Consider the following 20,733-nt stretch of genomic DNA (forward strand, 5'->3'; position numbering starts at 1 on the left):
CACCTGAGCATGATGTCCTTCTCCAAGGACCGATCTCTCCTGGCCACATGCCCAAAGTAAGTGAGGCAGAGCTTCAAAATCCTAGCCTCCAGAATAGACTTGGTTTCACCCCATCCAAAATAGACCTATTTGTTTCCTTGGCAGTTCGTGGTATGTTCAAGAAGACTGGAAGAGTAAACCTGAATTCCATGATAGAGAATGTTGGATTACAAGATCCACTAAAACCTTAGAAGGCAGTCACAATTACATCCTGAGAAATTGGGAGATAAGTCAGTTTTCAAGAAAGAGGTAATTAGCAATTTAACACCAGCATATCTGGTGATTTCAAAGGCCCAGCATTCACTGTATGCATGCAAGTGTAAGCCTCTAAAGGAAAGAGACAGCTGTTGATCCCTGGGAAGAGTGTTGAGTATATGTGTTGGGTAGGTGTTGGAAGGAAGGTGGAAGCAATTGAAGTCAGATACTACATACAGCAGAATCTTGGGAAAGCAGAGATGATAAATACAGAAGTAGGGAGATCCTATCATCTCAGATAACAGTGTGAGAAAGGACCAGCCTCAGTATCTGCAGGTGATGTGGATGGGTTCCACAGTCTCAGATAGTGCAAGAGATTTCATGACTTCCATTTGCAAACCTTGTGAAACTTTAATATATGTTATAGATTCTTTTCTCTTAATTAAACTTGTCAGCAAAAAGAGCATGTCTCTTATCTTAGATATCCCCAGGAGTGGTGGAAAAAAGGAAATGTCCCACTGGGAGTTATTTTGTAAATGTAATTACATTAGAGGAACTTCTGAAACAAGTATTTTGATTCAGGTGGTGCAGATGCTATTAGTCACATTTGAAAAACCTTAGCACAAACAAAATATGTTTACCATCTGCCATTGATAAAAGCTCTGAGGAGGAAATCATTTCAGTGTTGAAATGACAACTGTCAGTCTCCTCCAGCGGAAAGAGTAACTGGGAATAGTGCATGCATTCCAGCTTGACTATCACCTAACCAAAGGACATTGCCAGTCGTTACCTGAGGGAACTTCAACTGAAAGATGAAACTATTCAATCAATCTATGATTCCTAAAGTATAGCACAAAAAACAGCGACTTAAGCATCTGCTGAAAATTTATGAGAAATGCAAATCCCCATGTCTCATTCAAGAACCACTGAATCAGACACTCTAATGGGGCCCAAGTATTGATATTTCTTTTTCTCTCAATCATCTCTATGTTTATGAGTGTTCCAAGTGATTCTGGTGCATGCTAAAGTTTGAAAATTAGGGTATTTCCTACTCTCTTTTTAACACAAAACCAAAAATCTCACTGCCATCGAGTCACTTCTGACTCAAAATGACCCTTCATTGGGTTTGTGAGGATATAAATCTTAATGGGAGAAGACTATCATTCTCCCAGAGAAGCTGCTTGTGGATTCAGACTGCCAGAGATGTTGTCTTTTGGTTATAACAGTGCAGCTCTGGGTGTCTAAGTTTTAGCATTTAAATTGTCTTTCCTAGCCAAGAGAGAGTTATTTGTTTTATGCTGAAGAAATTACTGTATTGAGGAGAGAAGATGCTGTGTAGATTGGTGAGAATATGTGAAAGAGGCATGTTAGCCTATCCACAAGGGGTTTGGCTAGCTACCATTCTACCAGGGGATTGTCCAGTCTCAATATGTTACAAGGGGATGGACTAGTCTCACCAGAGATTAGCCAGAGTGAGAAACAGACAGATCTTCTGGTGCCATTGAGGAGACAAGAGAATGTAAGACACCCTTCTTGCTCCAGCTACACCCACAGCAGCAACACTTATTGCTGAACCGGAGGCTTGAAATGAGATGAAACCTTAGGGGGCGGGGGAGGCAGCTAATATTGGCAGCACTGAGAAATTTGTTGGGCAGTTGAAGAGGTGGAAAATCGATATTTGCAGACTGAGAACTTGGAACAATGGCCTGGAGCCATAAGGCTCAGGGCTGAGATGCCTGCATGCACATTTTGGGACTGTATTGTATTATTAATCTTAATTAAGTAATCGTAATATGTTTCTATGTGGTCTGTGAACCATCATATCAGATTTTATACCCAGAAAAGCAGTAAGACTGGTGTTGAGATGGGTAGATAGAAGTATGTGAGTATGAGGGAAATGTGTGACTTCCTGGAAATTGATTTTGTATTATTGATGCGATTGAAGGGGACATTTCCCCTTTGTAAAGTTGATAGAGATCAGATATGGCCATTCTCACGTGACCCTTGCTCTTTTTTACAGTATCACATTACAGACTACGCCACTAGAACTTCTATTAGGGGTTGCTGGTAGATTCTGTCTGTGGAGAACTCACTCTGCAAAAATAGCTGACCCAGGATTACCATCTATAGAGCAACCCACAGTAATTATTTGTGCCCTTTTCTTTAAGATTTCTAGTTAAATAGACATAAAGTACAACCTATGAGAGTACACAGATTCAGTATATTGTCTTACACTTGTGACATGGCTGGGCAGGATATGTTATCCTACAACACTGATCCTTAAGGAATCTTACTTTCTCACAAAGAAGTTAAGACAGGAAAGTGACCATGGATAGGATATGAAATAAATACTGAGAGAAGAAGTACAGAGAAAATGTGATAAAAACTCAGATTAGAGAAACTTCTTCCAGCGGAACAGATAAAGATGGTGGATATGAAAAAAATTGGCCAATTCACCAAAAAGTCATTCTGAAACAAATCAAAACAAAACAAAACAAAAAATATCCATATTCACTGACCGTCAAAAAGGAGTAGGATTTGAATAAAGAAGGGATGTGAAAGGGAAGAGCAAGTGGGACTGATTAGAAAATCCTGGCAAAAAGACCAATGAGAAAGGGCAACCAGATTAGGAAACACATGACATAGAGAATGCATGAGAATATGAGAATTGTTCCTGCTCTGCTTCTCTTGAGAAAGGTGTAGTTAAAGAAAAGGAAGAGAATGTAATACCAGGTCATAAGGAAGTAAATGTGCCAGTTTAAGGAATCTGGACAATGTTCATATTTCCCAGCAAGGAAGTGACATGGCCAGAGTTTTGCTTCAAAAGTTAATAACTGCATCAAAGGGGACCAATGAAGAGAGAGCCACAGAAATACCAAAGGTTTAATGCATGATTAGCAAGATGTCTGTGGAAGTTAAACATTTTTATGAAGAAACTATATTGGCTGGGCATAGAAAGGCTAAACATTAAGCAGAAGCTGTTAGGTGTTCTAGAGTCAATTATGACTCACAGTGACCCTTTGAACAGCAGATCAAAACCCTGCCCTATCCTGCCCCAGACTATCTTCACCATGTGCAAGCCCATAGTTAAGTCACTGTGTCAATCCAATAAGCACAAAAGCAGGGTTAAAATGTGAATGACAACAACAACAAAAAAAAATGAACAACCTGAGAATTCAAGTAAGGTTACAATTTCTCCTACTCTGCATATAAATTGTCTCAGTATCCTTATCTATTTAAAAACAAAAAGCATAATACTAAATGAGGCAGCTGTGACATATACCCAGACTCCTGCTTTCTAGGCTTATGATTTTTAAATGGTTGTCAAGAGGAAATTATTATATGTTCTTGAGCAGGAAAACAATAAAAATGAAAGGGATAGTTTAAAAAGATGAGCCTGACAACAAATATCTATTACAGGATTTACTATATTGATAACACTCTCAGCACAGTGTTTTCCATCCTGATGTCCTATTTTAAATTCTTAGGGAGAGCCTCTGATAAACCCGGATTGTGGAGCATGTATCACTGACTGAAGACAGGCCATATGTTTCTCCTTCAGAAAGTATAACGATGTGATTTTAAAATTATTTCAAATGAGTTTTCACAGAGGAGCTTGCAGTGGTGACATATGTAACCACAGCCATGAGCTGTTCAGCATTCTCATGGACACCAGCCACTTCATTTATTCAGTGTGTCATTGAAGAGGACTGTGTGCCAGGCATAGTACTGGGTTAGGAATCAGTTGTAAAAATGGTGTGCACAAGGATTTTGTGATGTTTACCCTCCACTACAAGAAGCTCATATTCCAACTGTCAGCAGCTCTGGGGGGAAAGTATACTGGGGCTCGGGAGCAGTTTTATCCTTTAGAATTAGTTTAGATTTCAGGATAGGGAAGCTGAAACCTGAAGAATGAGTACAAGTTGCTGTTGGCTGTCAACAAGTTGGTCCTTGTCTTAGTTTTTTATTGCCGCTCTAATAGAAATATTACAAGCGGATGGCTTTCACAAACAGAAATTTATTTTCTCATCTTCTAGGACACTTAGAAGTCTGAATCTCGGCACCAGCTCTAGGAGGATTTCTCTCTTGGCTCTAAGAGAAGGCCCTTGTCATCAATCTTCCTCTGGATCTATGAGATTCTCAGAGCAAGGAACCAGGGTCCAAAAGAAATGCTCTTCTTCCAGCTCTTCTTTGCTGTCAGTAGGAGGTCATTTTTCTTTGCTCACTCTTTTATAGCTAAAAAGAGATTAACTCAAAATACAACTCTTTTCTGTAGACTATAGCCTGTCTCATTAGCAAAACTGTCACTAATCTTGACTGATTAACAATAGAGACATTAAGATTGACACCATACAGGATAATTACATCACATCACATACTGGATAATTGCATCATATCACAAATTGGAGGATAATTACATAGTAATAAGAATCATGACCTAGCCAAGTTCCAAGGACACAATTCAACCTAAATATCTTCCAACTGATGATGCCAGAAAACAAAGGTTGTCTATTGTTCAGTTCTCGATAGGACCACTATAATCTTTTGGGTTTTCATTGTACGATTTTCAGAAGTACATTGCCAGATCTTTCCTTATCATCTGTCTTAGTCTAGAAGCTCTCCCGAAACCTATTTGGCATTATAGCAAATGCCATTACACTGACAGATGGGCAGTAATTGGACATGAGATGTATTGGTTAGGAATTGCATTGAAGGCAAAAGTCCCACCACTGAATCACCACTGTGTCATGAATACAAGTTAGCAGGGAGAATTTCTGGGAGGGAAAGGGATGCCACACTCTTTTTTTTCTTGTTGTGAAAGCATGGTAATGGCTGAATGGTAGTTCATAAGGCAAAAGGTAGCAGCCGCTGATCATAGTTGAATAGGAAAGATGACACACCACATAGCCCCAGCCTGTTATACATTTCCAGCTGCACCCAAACAGGGATCTGCAGAGAAAACATGGCCCTCAACATCACCAGCATGAGAGCTAATGACTCCTATGTATGCTTTCCCTTACTTCCTTCTTTACCTCTTCTAATGTACCAGGAAAGGAATCTAAACTTTCGAATAGTGTTTTCACTCAGCTCTTTTCTTAAACACAATGTAAAAAATTAATAAACAGCAAAAATCACCAAAGTAAAAGTTATCCAAAATGTTTTCATTCAACTCTTTATAAAAGTTACATAATACAGATATTGGCAATATCCATCTCCAACAATCCTATCTTCCCTTCAATTCTTTTTCCCTACAACCTTATTATTCTTATTAACACATTGGGCATTTCCTTCTCTATTTTTTCATATATACTGAACACTTCCCCCCCAAGTGACTTTTCATGTTACATATAGAATTAAAACTTGGATATGAAATTTTAAAAAACAGTACAGCAACATAGTCATTATAAACTTGAATGCCCTTGTGGGCCAGGCAGGTAGTCTAAATGTCAGAAAGAAGTTGTTGGTTTGTGATGAACAGTAGTTTTCAGGCCCAATTAAAAGAATTCAGTTTTATCAGTTTTCAAATGTAAAATTACAAAAATCCCTCAGATGATTTTGAGCCACAGAATCCCAGTTTCTTACCTGAGACGCAGTTCTCTGAAGACTTCCACAGTCATTCACTTACTACAGATCTGAGTTCTTCCTAAGTCTGTTCTCCAGCACTTACTAGATTCCTCAAGGAGCTCATTTAGTGCAAAAACATTCTTAATCTTTGTAGGTCATTGAATAACAACCTAAAGCTCACAGATATTTAATTTAAAGACCCACTTGAGTAAGATACACATATAATACCATTCATTTTCAGAAAGGGAAAAGCCACAACAAATCAAGGGGGAAACATGTTTTATTCTCAGCTCAGTGCTTTCTTTATCAGAGCTTTATAGTGAAAAAGCTCTCAACAGATTCTGAGCTGATATAAGAAGAGTTACAGAGATTGACAGAAAGATTATTGGCATTCAATAAAGGAAATCACCAATCAAACCTCTGGGATAGGTGTTTCCTTCTGGGATGAACTGCCCTTAGTGTATAATGAATGCTTAGTTTTGGGGTTTGTTTTTATTTGTTTGTTTTCATTTCAAATTGTATTCATAATATAGGAGAATTTATGGTTTGGGGCTTGTAAAAGGAGTACCTCTGCCTTCCACTAATTCCACAAAGGGAAATAGTCCCTCTCCACAGCATTCTATGAGGTTGGGCATGGCCCCTCACTCCCTGCACCTATTTCAACCAATTCTAGCACTAACCATCCTTCCTAAAGCTCTCACTGCTCTGCTAGTGGGCCTGCTAGTCTGTTACAATGGTCACACAGAACTCATGAACCATAGACACAATTATGGGATTCATTAGGGTCAGTGCCAGGGTGTGGGCAGAAGACAAGTGCCACCTGAACATACTCTTCTAGTCATTTTAAAAATAATTGTCAGGAAGAGTTTGTGCTTAGCCGTACATGTTCATATCCTTGAAGATGTATCATGGAACTGTTGCAGCCTAGAAGACACATTTTTAACTAGTTAAAAGTACATGAGTCAAAAATTAAAAAGCAATAATATTCCAAGTAGAGGTTCTAATAGTGGCACAAATCAAGTTACAGAGAGATGATAGTTCTTAAAATAAAAGGTCTATTGACTATCACTTTGTCTATTATAGTATAAAGGTAAGGAACCATAAGATGTAGAGGCTCAACTATGTCATTTATTGTTCTTAAGTCCTGGAGCAAATTCCATCTACCACTGGGTTGTTTTACAGCTCGGAAGTCCACATGCAAGGCAGAGGTGAAGTAAGGAACTGCTTATGAGGTTTTCCGTCCATTCCAACAACTAAGAAATAGTGAGACGAGTTGGGACCTCAGAAGGCTTTTAAGACCAAATAGTAGGCTCTTGTGTCCAGGAGAAAATGAATAAAATATACTTACCAGTAATGTTAATGCTCACCCACAGCTCTTCTGGGAGGATCTAAATCGTTGAAGCGTCCTCCTTTGTTTCCAGCTGGGAGCTGGGAGCTGGGGCCTGTCAGCCCTTTCAGCCACAAAGACCTGATGTGGGCCACCCTTGGCCAAGTGTTCTTCAGATCCACACTGAACGCAAGTGAGTGGGAGCCTCCTCTCTACTCCCTTGCCTATCTGTGGCTCTCGTCTGTGACACTGTCTACTGGAGTGGCCCAGCTTTCCACAGTGGAAGCAATTCTGACCTCCTTTACTACCTTTGGGTGGCACTGTTTATGAGTAAGACTTTATGAGTAAGACTTCCTGACACAGGCCCTAAACTGGCAGCAATAGCTGCCCCAATAATTTTGGCCATTCTCTGCTCTTTTCTCTTCCCTCTAGATGCCAGTTGTTAAAAGAGGGAAAAATTTAAACAAATACTTTTGAACACTATAATCTTTTAAGCTTAAGGCTAGAAATATTAACAATATGATCATTTCCAATCCAGAGATACGTGTTCCAATGCAGTTCCTATTTTCCATAAATGGTTTTGGTAAGAAGAATATTGTAAATGTGGATACAGTTCCACTATTCCTCCTCCATACCACAATATAGTGTTATTAGCATGAGCAGTTATGAATCCATTGCCATCCTTAGTGTAACTTAATTTTTTTACATTTAAATTTATTATTAATTTCAGTAAAAATTAACAGAGGCTTCGGATTTCCATTCGTTCATTGTTGCACATTTCTCCCCTCCCAAGCCTCCCCAGATTTTGTTTGCAGAGGAAGATGAAAGATGGCCAACTTGAGCATCACGCAAGGCTCACTGCCTCAAAGGCAGCCCTCAAACAACCCTGGTTTGAATCCTTGTTCTTCTGCCTTTATTACTTTTTCAACCTGGGGCAAGTCTATTCACTGCTCTGGAATCCCCTTCTACATTTGTGAAAGGAGAAAGTAATAATAATACCTACTTTGAGTTATAATTAGATCACTTGGCAGAGAGGAAGGGGACAATGATGGTGGCACTGGAACTGGAAGTGCTGTCCACAGGCTCAGACCCTGGTTTGCTCTCTTTCCTATAGGTAACCTGAACACTGAGTCTTATTCTAGAACCTGAGCCTTGAGTCTCGTTCCAGAGACAAAAGGAAATAATCACTGCCAAGTAAGGATGCAAAGGTGGATGGAGCCTCAAAATTCAGCCAGAATGCAAGCACGTTGCAGTCCAGAGGGCAGTAAAAGTTGTGAAAATGTCTTGTAACTGGACAAGAAAGCATGCAGTTTCAACTCAAGACCATTAGTCAAGTGTTAAAGTGGACTCCCCTTCCCCTTCATCTCAATACCCCATTCAGCATGAAGCAGCCAGAGACTCTGAACCCCTATTCCCAAATGGGAAACCCACAAAACAAAAAAAGTAATAATAAAAAATACACACAAAACAAAAAAAAAACCTAAATAACAATTCAATTGGGAACAGAATACAATCCTTCAGTCAGAAAGGTTTAACAAGCATGCTCACAGACCCTTTTACCTTTCACCTCTAGGCTTCAGGTTGGTATTACAAAGGTCTCTTAGCCCAGTCAATTTTGAGATTCTTCTCCCCACCGTGGTCCTATTGCAAACTTGGGAGAAAACCCCAGCTCTGACTCTGATTCCATAGGGTGACCGTCTCCAGACAGCTGCCTTAAGTAAGTCTCTGGTTCCCCACTGCTGCTGTTGCAAGCTCTTGTCTAGGTCCCAGTCAAATTGCTGAAGGAATATCTGGTCCAAATAGACATGCACTTCTAATTCTATGCCTTCAAATATGCTCAATTGAAAACTAATAGGATAGAAAGATGGAAAGACTGAGCAAACTTCTCATTAGCAGTTTATACACACTATGCTCCCACTGAAAGATCCCATTTTTATCATTCATATTATTAACATGCTCCCATCCAATCATGTGGCAAAAACCAAAGCCAATTAATTAGGTAAGCCATTTTGAAAAACCCTTACCACAAGGTGCTTAAGTTTTAGGACAGAAAGGAATGAGAAACCCATTGCCATCAAGAAAGAAGTGCAGGGACATTTAGACCAGAGATTCCTGTACCATTCACAAAACATAGAACAATGCGGATCATTTTTTTAAAAAGAAGAAATATATACACATAGAGCTCTGCTGGCCTAGTGGATAAAGAGTTATGCTACAAACCCAAAGGCAGACAGTTTGAATCCATCAGCTTCTCCACAGGAGAAAGGCAAATTCCTCTTGTGTGATTTACAGTCTCTGGAAACCCATTGAGTTGGTTCCAACTAGAAGGATGATAACAACAAATACATACACACAGATGTGACATAATGTGTTTCTTCTTGCATTGCTGACCAGAGTAACAGAATCAGGGCTGCCATCAGGGGTTCACATCCACTACCTGTTAAACAGGAAGAAGTTGGGCAGTTTCCTCTCATGGAGATTTATAACCTTGGAAGCTTTAAGGAGGGCTGCCATCAACTCAGTGGCAGTGTGTGTGGTTTTGGTTTGGCATATGTTCATATCGTTTATTCATTTGGAAAACACAGAAATTGGTAATTTATTAGTAAAATAAATGGTTGAACATATGGTCTTTACTCATAATTCATTCTGTTAAGATTAGTAGCAGATCAGTTAAAAGAAGTGTTGGTCAAGTCCATGTTGTTCCAAATGCTTGACCTGCTGTATAAGTTCATGATATCTGATATCAACAGCCCCTCCTTTGCTCAAATTTCAAGCTCCTCTATGCACCTTGAGTTCAGTATTTCCCTGGAAGATTTCCCAGAGACTCAGACCTGTCAGGAGAATAACTCATGTGACTGTAAGTATGCAGGCTGATTTCTCAGAGACTGGTGAACACTGTAGACTATCCACTGAAGAAAGGCTTCCCAAAATAGAGAGCTAGCACTGAGGTCCCATGAGCTTACATAAGCTGCTAGTACGGTGAGGCTTGTATCCCATCTTAATACCTTCTCCTTGATACAAATAATATATTAGCACAAAATAAACAGTCAATCACTGGACATTGTTGTTGTATACTGTAGAGTCAGATCTGACCCATAGCTGGCCCTCCAGTGGGTTTTCAGACTGTTAATCACAATGGAGGAGGTTGCCAAGGCTGGTAGTCTCGAATCATGTGCCTTCAGGATTGCAGCACAGTTTTTTGCCAGTAGGCCACCAGCACTCCCTAGGAAAAACATTTTAAATGATAAACCTTAGTCTTCCAGATAGTCTTTTGCTTTCAGTATTGTCAATTAAACACTAAAGAGTGCTTGAGCTAAGTCGTGGTATTTTTTTAATTGTTCCTATGCATCTGAAAGTTGGACAATGAATAAAGAGGACAAAAGTATCTGTGCCTTTGAATTGTGATATCGGGGAAGAGTGCTGCATATTCCATGGGCTGCCAAAAAAACACATGTCTGCCTTGGAAGTAGTGCAATCAAGCTGTTGCTTAGAGGCAAAGATGCTGAAACTTCCTCTCAAGTCCTTCAGATAAGATGTCAGGAGGGAACAGTCCCTGAAAAAAAGACAACAGTCTGGGAAAGGTAGAGGGTTAGGAAAAGGGAAAAAGACCTTCAACAAGATGGATTAATATTGTGACTATTTCAGTGAGCTGTATTTTATCAGACATTGTGAGAATAGCATCGGGTAGGGAAAGATTCAAATGCAGTGTTTATAAGATCTCTGTGAGTCACAGCTGATTCAAGACAACTAACAAAAACAACCTGTCAAAAACTGTACTAACTCTGGAGATACTTGAGACAAATCTTGAAAATAGATCTTATTATGAACATATTTAACAAGGACTATTTTGTTCCGGAAAGAAAAAAAAGAGAAAAAAATTCATGAAGCAACATCAAGCATATAAAATAATAATATGCAAATCGTACTAGACATTTGTTTTCTTCTATTACTAAGAACTCCAGTCAGAATCGACTTGACAGCAGCTGATCTGATTTGGATTGAACACTGAAGAAAACAAACAGAAGAACAGATTTAAATGCTTTTGGGGAAAAAAAAAAGTAGGTTATGAACTCAAAGTGAAAATGATCACCACCAATTTAACTTTAATGTCAATAAGTATATAAAGGCATAATGTTGTTTTTTGTTTTGTTTTTCAAAGGCACAATATTTTATATACTCTTTCAAATATTTCTCAGCCTTTTAATTCCCATTGTCCAAAACAAAATTAAACAGTTCTGCAATTCCCCCCATCCCCACCTATTATTGCTGTATCCTAGCAAAGACACTTTAAAATTAATCCATGTGTCAGAAGGTGGACCCTTTTAAATTTTTAAAACTCCAAACCAAAGCAATTACTGTTCAGTCGATTCCAATTCGCAGAGATCCTTTTGGATAGATCAAACTGCTCTATCGCGTTTCTAAATCTGTAATCTTGATGAAAAAGACATCATTACTCAGGAAGTAACAGTTCAAACCATCAATATTTCCTTTAGCTGCCAAGAGTTTAAGCCACTACTCTACCAGGAATCATCTTAAAGCTTTGTTCATAATGTATTTCTTACAGTGCTTTGAGAATAGCTGGGAATTTAAATTTCAGTGAGTACAAGAGTGGAGATAAAATTCTGCGAGTCTGTTCACACCTGTAGTAATAAATGTCACTAGGAAATAATCTGCAGTTGCTGGGGATGGCCACGAGAGGGAGGATGTGAGCCATGAAGGAAAAAGAGCCATTGTTACTTATGGAACAATTGGAAATAGAAGCAATGTGATATAGATGTTTTGTTTTGAATTGGTTATTTAAGGTGGTCAAAGAATATATGAAGAATACAAGCAACCATATATGTACCTCCTTTTAGCATGACCAATGCAGTATTACTTATTTTTCTTCAATTGAGAATTCAAATATTTTGCATCCACAATGTCCACAAAAGTATAGTGAATGTTGTTTTGGTGTTACTGATAAATGTTAGTGCGAAGCTCTAGTGGCCTAGTGGGTATGGAGTTTGATTTCATCATGTGCTTTTCTGGAAAAAGATGGGCAATCTCCCTTCACACGATTCACAACTGCTGAAAACCCCTGGATTGTCAGCTATGAGTCAGTTCCAACTTAACAGCAATGAGTTCAGTTGCCGTGTTGAGGCAATTAAAAAACACAAGATTCACAAATAGGTTTCTTTCATTTATTTCATTGGTGAGTCATGATTTTAAAAATACAAATCTTACAAATGTTATTTGTGCTCAATTTGTCCCTTAACATTTCACATTTTTAATGCTTTTATACCTTTTCAATCATTATGTAGAACAGATTATCCAGAAGGCTGGGCTCTCTGAAGAGAAATATGGTTTCAGGATTGGAGGAAGACTCATCAACAATCTGTGTTATGTATATGACACAACCCTGCTTGCTGAAACTGAGGAGAACCTGAAGCGCTTGCTGCTGAGGGTCAGGGACTGCAGCCTTCAGTATGGATTGAGGATCAATGTCAAGAAGACAAAGATTCTCACCACTAGACCAATTAGCAGCATCATGATGGATGGTGAAGAGATTGAGATTGTTCACAGCTTTGTTTGCTTAGCTCTACAATCAGCACTCTTGGCACTAGCAGCCAGGAAATTAAAAGACATATTGCAATGAAGCCACGCACACAAGTGTCACCTACGTCTCGGCAGCACTCAACAACAGCAATTTTGATGGGAAAGTCTGTGGTTAGAGACCTCTCTAGATAATAAAGAGCAACAATGTCAGTCTGGAGACTAAGGTGTGCCTGATATAGGCCAGTTTTTGCAATCACTTGCTATGCATCAGAGAGTTGGACAACGACTAGGGATGATAGAAGGAGAATTGATGCCTTTGAGCTTTGATGCTGGAGAAGAGTGTTGAATATACCGTGAATTGCTAAGAGAACAAACAGGCTTTCCATGGAGAGGGTGATGCCAGGCTACTCCCTGGAGGCAAGGATTCTGAAGCTTTGTCTGACATACTTTGGACATGTTGTAAGGAAGGATTGGTCATTGGAGACGGGCATCATGCTTGGTAGGGCGGAGGGACAGCGCAGGAGAGGAAGACCCTTGATGAGATGGATTGATTCAGTGACTGGGGTAATCGGGTAGGTGTGTCAAGGACAATGAGATTGGCACAGGACAGAGCAGGGTTTAGGGCTGTTGTACATAGGGTAGCTATGAGTCGCAGGCGACTCGACGGCACATAACAATAATAACAACATTTGTATGTAGTACTATTTAAGTTTTGTTTCTAATATTTTTAAAGTTGTGTGGTGTTAGTGTTGGTAAGTTATTGCTAGCATATAAAACTACAAGTGATTGTTAGATATTGATTTTGTGTCTTCCCAGGAGCCTATAATCAAGACTCCCAGCAGAGGCCACATGTGCTGGTTCCTCCCTGCCACCCTCTCTACTCCTGGCATTCCGTCTTTGGAGATGCATCTCTTCAATTTATATCCATCCCCCAAAATCAAGAAAATTTATTTTTCCTTCTCCTATTACAAAAGTTTACCTCATTCAAAAATTTCAATTCAGTTAGAGAAAAATCTCTTGTTCTCATGTTAATACATTCTCTAAAGTACCTAGTATTTATTATTCCTTTAAAGAAAATATTTTTTGTCATTTCAAAATGCATTTGTTTGTTTTTATTAAGCTTTACCTTACTGGTTACTCAAAACAGTATTAAAAACAAAGCAAGGAAATAGTAAATGTAGCATCTACTGTTGCAAGCAGGAGTGGCATCCACTTCCTAAATAACATGCCTCCAGAAACTCTATGAACTTGGATAAATGTTGATAGTTATATAAAGGCTTCAGGCCTTTTGTTCATAGGGTCTCTATGAGTCTCAATGGCAATCAATAATATTTCTAATACAAGAGTGAAAGTTATAGCTGAAGGTGTACTGAATTTCTGGCTCATATGATTAAAAACCCAAACCTTTTGGCATTGGGTAATAAGTGATAGTTCAATTTGGTGAATGTCAGTTCATGCCATTGTACTCTATACTTAAAAATTATCACAGGGGAAACTGTAAGTGAGAGAGCAAGCCTGAGCTTTGATAGTTTTAGCTGTAGAGTTGTGCTTCAAACTCAAATGCCACACTTCTTTATGGGTTTTAATCCACCAGCAAATTTTCTGGAGAAAGGTGGGAGCTTTCTTCCCCTACGATTTACAGCCTTGGAAACCCACTGAAGGGTCAGCTATGAATTGGGGTCAACAGAACAGCAGTAAGAGATACCCTATACATAAGCATCTCTGCTCTCTAATGATAAGTAATGCATCTCTCTTGCTTTCTATTACAGTATGTTAAAAAATTATGTTATTAATTTTTTAAAGGAAAACAAAGGGAGCCTATTTCTATGTAAATTGTTGTAAGGGGAAAAAGATTATAAGAATAAATTGTAGACTAGCAAAATTTATCAGTGAGGTTTTGGTTTTGGTTTTGGTTTTTACGCTCTACCAGGCTTGATGTTCTTCTCCAGTAGCTGGTCCCTACTGATAACATGTCCAAAGTATGTAGGACAAAATCTTGCCACCCTCGTGTCTAAGCAGTTGTCTCTCTAAACTATTTTCAGGATCTGTTTGTTCATCTGAAAGTCTATGGTATATTCCATATTCTTTACTGATATGACAATTTAAAAGCATTAACTCTTCTTCAGCGTGCTTTCTTTCTTGCCCAGATTTCAAATCCATAAAGTATACAGTGATTAAGTTAGGTGTTAACTGACAATCCATACTAAAGACTGAGTCTTTGATCTTCCTCAGTAAGTGATTCAAGACTTGTTCAAATTCAGTTAATAAGGTTGTATCATCTGCATATCACAGGTTGTGATATGATGAATGTGACACTATTCAGCTTCAATCTGTCTTCGGCAACATAATATGCCACATGATTTTCCAATTCCAATGAGTCAGTATTCATTCCATTTATCTCACCGATGCCTGGAATACCAACATGTGTGCATTTCATTTCATTTTTTCACAACTCCTAATCCTCTAGATTCATGCTTCATACTTCCCACATTTTCATTCTTTATGGAGATTTGCATCTGTTTCACCTCATTTTGAGTTATGACAACTCAGAAAATGAATGTTCTGGAATATTTACTCCGTCTATATCTTTGGAAGCAGGAGTGGCATCCACTTCCTAAACAGCATGTCTCCAGAAACTCTATAAACTTTTGATAAATGTTGATAGTTGTAGAGGGGCTTCAGGCCTTTTGTTCATAGGGTCACCATGGATAGTGCTCAACTTGAAGGCAATCAACAGCACACAACAACATGTCTTTAAGTTGATATCAACTCTACTTTGAGGAAGCAGCTCTTTCCTGTTTGTATTTGGAGTGACCCTGAGGGTCCCTGAGGGTCTCTCAACCTGAGAGACCCATCTTCCAACAACATGCCTAACAATATTCTGCTATAACTAATGAGGCTTCCAAAGGCAAGTTTCTTCAGCAGCAGATAGCCAATCCTTCCTTCTAGTCTTTCTCAGTCTTTAAGCTCTGTTACAATTTGTTGACCATGGCTGACCCTGCTGATATTTGAAATATCAGTAGTATAGCTTCCAGCATTACAGATTACAGCAGTACACAGGTCACCACAGTACAACAAACCAACAGAGGAGTAGTGGGTGGTACAGTGACGCACAATAGTTTTCTTTTTTCCCCTTTATGTAAAGAACTTTTTCTCAATGACCAAAACTCTAGACTGGATCTCATTCTCCACAATGCTTCTGCATTCTGAAGCACAGATAGACACTCCTCTGGTACTCTGCTTTCAGCCAAGATCTGTCTAACACTAGCTACGACGTCCCTAGTGCTGCGACCTCTTCTAAACCCAGCCTGCACTTCTGTTACTTCTCTATTGATGTACTATCCAATTGTTGTTTTATAATCGTCAGCAGAATTTTGCTGGTATGTGATATTAGTGATGATTCCATTTCCACTTCCCGTAGAATCCTCCTTCTCTTAATCAGCATCTGCAAAAGAGTAAAATTTTACTGATATTTGGGGGAATTAGACACAGCAATCAGAAAACCCTTGGTTCCACTGTACGCTAATTTGACTGTTTTGTTGTTGCTTTTCTTACTTGCTAATCTAATTTTTTTTTTTTGCCTTAAATCTTACTGATGACAAAAATGGGAATGTGCAAGAGAGAATACAATATCACCATTTGGAGGAAAAGCTTGAGTAAGACAGGAGTTAGATCAAAGACTGGGAGTCTATCTGAAGCTCGGAAACTATAAAGTGTTCCAAAATAATATATCAAACATGCTTCAATGGCCAGAGATACATTCTTAAGCATTCCAAACCCTGTAAGATAGCACAGCCCTCAGTGCTGCTTCTTGAGTCACTTTCCTGGGCTGCCGCTTTTCCTTCGGGTTAGGCTGATCTGGAGAGCAATGTTGAGTTTCTGAAAGTATCTTATTAGCTTCAAAGTTCCAAACTCTGGCTTCATGGAGCAGCATCTCATCTAATGTAGCACATATGTGCCTACACGAATTAGATTCTGTATCTTTTGCAGGGGAAGTGTGACTAAAAACCATCAACTGATAATCACATTCAGAAAATTCTTCACTGCATTTCTGAAAGATGTCAAAATAGAAGATATTTTTATCCACTTCAGAAATAATGAATAGAATGAAGAGCAAGTCCTCTTATTTTCAATGGAGAGAGTCATCTAATAGTCATGAATAATCAATGGCTGTAGCTGACTTGGAAAAATAATCTCATCATCTCATTATCGTCAAGTTGGAAACAACCCATAGTTGACCTTCTACTGAGTTTCCGATTGCCCATCTTTTTCCAGTAGAGCTCCTTGGTGGATTCTAACCACCAGAGAGGAAAGGCCCTTGTGTTGGAAGATTGGGTCCTAGCATTTCATGCTCCTCACCCTCTTCTCAGTGCATTGCAATGTTAATAAGGGGATTAAAGGTTTAGCATTGAAGGGTAGGGTCCGGTCTGTGTAACCCAACAATGGCCAAGGATTAAGCATAATCTCTCCTTTCAGGGAGTGCCAGGTTCACAATCTCTTACGATGGAAGACGCCTGAGCTTATTCAACCCAGAAAACAAAGTCATTAGAGGGTCAGCTCATTATGAAGAAATTGGAACCTCACGTATTTCTCAGCTTCCCTACCAAATGCATCCTCCCAAGCAGAGAATGATATGATTAGGTCTTAGCTGAGTTATAGCAGGACCATGATTACTTAGAGCATTTAGGATTACTTCTAAGGGCAAACTTTGCAGATTTTAACATTGGACTTTGTTTAATTTATTAAAGGCTCAGGTTCCCCACAGGATTGTTGTACGGAACACATGGAATGTTGTTATGTTGCTCTTGTTAGGTAGGTCATAGTGACCCTCTGAGCAGCAGATCTGAACGTTGCCTCACCTTGTGCCGTTCTCATGATCTCTATCACACTCAAGCCTACTGTGATAGTCACTGTGACAACCCATCTCATGGGGGGTCTTGCTCTCTTTCATTGATCCTCTACCTTTCCCAGCATGATGTCTCTCTCCAAGTACTTGTTCTTCCTGAAAACATGCCCACAGTGGTGGCTTAGTGGTAAGGAGCCACAATGCTTATCCAAAGGCAAGTGGTTCAAATTCACCAGCTGATCTGTGGGAAAGATGAACAGTCTTCTCCCATGCACTTTACTGTTTCTGCAAACCCACTGGAAGATAAGCTTTGAGTTGGCAGAAAGTTACTAGAAGGTGAGCTATGAGTTAACGTAATAAGCTATGACTTGACAGTATACAACAACAACTACATGAGATAACATTCGACCATCCTTGACTCTAATGAGCACTGAAACACATGAAGGTATATAAAACACTTAGTAAGTGGAGGAAAATGACACATATGTGAACCTAAAGTTTATTGCCATTGACCATATAATTACTAGTTCCCGAGACTATCAGAGTCTAGTCTATGCTGTTGTGTGTGCCACTGAGTCTGAGCCAACCCATAGCTGATCCTTCAGCAGGTTTTCAGATGCAGCTAGTCACGTGGGAGGAGATTTCCCATCATTTTCTCAGGGAGCAACTGGTGGATCTGAATCATGTGCCTTTCCAATTACAGCACAGATTCTTCTTGCCAGTAGGCCATCAGAGCTCAAGACTACTCAGCCTCCCTTTGAATTTACCATTACCACAAATAACCAGTCTCTTGGTTTCCTAGTTTATAGAACCAGCCAGAAAGAAGCTGAAGTTGACTTGGACCTGATTTCCCTTTCAAAAATGTGATTAGTTCCTTCTCCTTATTTCCTAATCCTTCTTTATAAAAGGATCCATCCATTTTGGGGGCTCTGCTGGGAGAGCAAGGATGTCAGTTGAAAGACTAAAGTGTGTCACATCCAATCTATGGTATTTTCAATAGCTTCTTATGTATTTGAAAGTTGAATAATGAGAAGGATTGAGGCTTTTGAGTTGTGGTGTTGGAGAAGAGTACTGAATATCCCATGGTCTGCCGAAAAAACAAGTCTGTCTTGGAGAAAGTGCAAACAAAGTGTTCCTTATAGGCAAAGATGGTGAAACTGCATCTCACATACTTTGAGCATGCTTTCAGGAGGGGCCAGACTTTGGAGGAAGATATCATGTGGGAAAAGTGGAGGATCAGGAAAAGAGAAGACCTTCAACAAGAAGGATTGACATAGGGGCTATCATAATGAACTTGAGAATAGCAAAGATCGTGAAGATGGCAGAGGAATAGGTCAACGTTTAGATGGACTGTTCATTAGAACATTAGGGTTACTACGAATCACAGTCAGTCGATAAGCACTAAACAATAACGACAAAATGAAGTTAAGAGTGAAATGCAATCCCCTAGGGAAGAGAATTTTAAATAAAGGCACTAGGTGAAGGACAAAGTAAATGCTATAGGAGAAAGACTCATCAACAACCTGCATTATGCAGATGACACAGTTGCTCACTGAAAGTGAGAAGGACTTGAAAGGCTTGCTACAGGAGAACAAACACTAAGCCTTCAATATGGATTACATCTCAACATCAAGAAGGCAAAAAGTCTCACCACTGGGCCAACAGACAAGATCATGATAGATGGAGAAAAGAACGAAATTGTCAGTGACTTCATCTTACTTAGATCTATAATCAACATCCTTGGTACCATCAGTCAAAAAGTCAAAAGACTTATTGCACTGAAAAAATCAGAGACCTTTCTAAAGTATGGAGGAGCAATGATGACAACTTGAAGACTGAGGTGCACCTGATTCAGGCCGTGGCTTTTCCCATCACTTGTTATGCAATGAATAATGATGACGGAAGAAAAATTGAAGCTTTTGAGTTGTGTTGCTGGAGAAGAGTACTAAATATCCCATCACCTGCCAAAAGAACTAACAAGTATGTCTTGGAGTAGATGCAGCCAGAGTGCTCTTTAGAGGTGAGGATAGTGAAGCTACATCTCCACATACATGAGCGTATTGCTAGAAGGACGTATTCCTTGTAAAAGGCCATCCTGCTAGGAATGAAGATCCTCAGTGAAATGGATTGACACAATGACCGCAGCAATGGACTCAATTATGTCACAGATGATGAAGATGATGCGGCATAGGATAGAGTTCAGACCAGCTGTTCACAAAGTCATGGTGAGTCATACTTGACACATAACAACAAAATAAGGTATAAGGGAGTTATGGTGGCACAATCTGTAGGGGGTTGAGTTACTAACCTAACAACCATGCCTTTCTAGTGGTTTGAATTCACCAGAAGCTTTGCAGGGAATGGGAAATCTACCCTCGTGAGATTTTATGCCACGTATCGCAGTGGAGGTAAACTGTGATGGCCGTGAGTGAGAGATAAAGTGTTCCTACGGGGAAATCGCCTTGCCTGGCTTTTCAGTTACCATTCTGACCCTGAGTGCAACTTGTACTTTCTGTCTCCTGCAGCAATCTGACATGTTTTCTAATAATTAAAGCTTCTGTAACTGCTTCTGCGAAATCCCTAATGTGAGGTATTCAGTATAATGCCTATAATAAATTACTTTCTCTTTGGGGAACCTGGAAAGATGCTATTCTCTTTGTGCCATGTTTCTTGGTCCCCACAGTTCCTGTGACTGAGTTATTGCTAAATTTAGCCTGTGTATCTCACTAAACTCTCCAGATCACCAATTATCAAGAACTCTGCTTTTTTTCTGGAAACCTCTTACCAAATTCTACAAGGACCTAATTACTAGACCTTCTGTATGAATCCTCCAAGTAATCCCCAGAGGCCCTTTTCCTTCACTAGCCTGATCCAAAGGGCTTTTCTTCCCCTCATTGTAACTTGCTGTCTCAGCGAGTCTCAATCCCTAATCATTCCTTTAATTACCATTATACGCTTCTCTACATCACCAGAGGATATGGTGCCATTGAGCTCACATTTTCACTGATTTTTTTTTTCTTCCAGTCTTACTGGTAGTAGGCTAGATCATCTTTGTTCTCAGAGCCCTTCTGGTCACTGGACCTTTATAATTTTCATTTATCCATCTATTATCCCTGTTGTTGTTGTTGTTGTTATGTGCCGTCGAGTCGCTTGCGACTCATAGCGACCCTATGTACAACAGTCCTGAACTCCGCTCTGTCCTGTGCCAATCACACTGTCTCTGACA

This window comes from Elephantulus edwardii, unplaced genomic scaffold (genome assembly GCF_000299155.1).
Source record: "Elephantulus edwardii isolate Elephantulus edwardi_28Jun2011 unplaced genomic scaffold, EleEdw1.0 scaffold00119, whole genome shotgun sequence".
Lineage (NCBI taxonomy): Eukaryota > Metazoa > Chordata > Mammalia > Macroscelidea > Macroscelididae > Elephantulus > Elephantulus edwardii.